The sequence below is a fragment of the Zalophus californianus genome, chromosome 3 (genome assembly GCF_009762305.2).
Source record: "Zalophus californianus isolate mZalCal1 chromosome 3, mZalCal1.pri.v2, whole genome shotgun sequence".
Taxonomy (NCBI): Eukaryota; Metazoa; Chordata; class Mammalia; order Carnivora; family Otariidae; genus Zalophus; species Zalophus californianus.
Window position 1 is genome coordinate 180,608,054 of NC_045597.1, and position 1,138 is coordinate 180,609,191.

Consider the following 1,138-nt stretch of genomic DNA (forward strand, 5'->3'; position numbering starts at 1 on the left):
AAAAACCTGACTGAAAGGGGTTTTAGATGTGAGAAAAGAATTTGGTTAAGTGCACGCATCTCTTTAGAGAGTCTTTCTTTAAAGGGAAGAATAGGCATGAAGAATTGGTGTAAGGGAAGGCAGAGTCAGGAGAGGTTCTTGCTTGCTTCGTGGGTGTTTCATTGGTTTTGCAGATGAAAAAAATTGCAAACTACGTATGCTGAGAAAGATCATCCAGTAGAAAGAACAAAGCTGATGCACAAAAAAAGGGGAGAATTTCTGAAGCAAGTTTCTGAAGTAAGCATGAGGGTTGAATTGAGTGCACAAGTGGAGGGGTTAATAAAGAAGGAAGTACAGTTACCCACAAGAACAGGAAAGCAGGGAATGTATCACCACAGAGGCAGGCAGGCAGACAAAAATAAAGATGGGGGGGTGCCTGGGTGGCTCAGTCGGTTAAGCATCTGCCTTCTGCTCAGGTCATGATCCCAGGGTCCTGGGATTGAGCCCCACATTGGGCTCCTTGCTCAGGAGGGAGCCTGCTTCTCCCTCTCCCTCTGCCTGCCAATCCCTTTGCTTGTGCTCTCTCTCTGTCAAATAAATAAATAAAATCTTAAAAAAAATGGAGATGAGACTCTGTAGACCTCTCCCAATGGCTTCATTTTTCTCAGTGAAACAGGAAGCAAGATAATCATGTGCGTATAGGTTGTGGAGGCAGGGTTGAATATTTGTGGACAGAAGGAAAGTATGAAATTACTGTCTAAGGGGAAAGAGCCTGAGTAGACAAGGGGCATATTAGAATTCCAACATAGCTTTATGGACTACTTGAGGTCAGTAGGCATGTATTTAAAATGAAATCAGTCAGTGTGGTTGTGTGTCTTTCACCTGCTATGTTCAGTTGTAGAAGAGAAGGTAAGAGTTGGTGGAGAATTGGACTTAACTAGACTTCCTAGATTAGCAAATAAATTACAATGAAACATGAGAGACTGAAGAGAGTTAAGGTTTAAAAGGAGTATAATGATGAACCATGAAATTTAAGACTGGCAAGGTGGGTGGTGAAGAATAAAGAAGATGGGAGAGTGTAGAAAGATGGTAGGATCCATGGATAACATCTCATTGGTGGGTGTGGGTGATTACTGGAACTCAGGTACTAGAGGAAGTG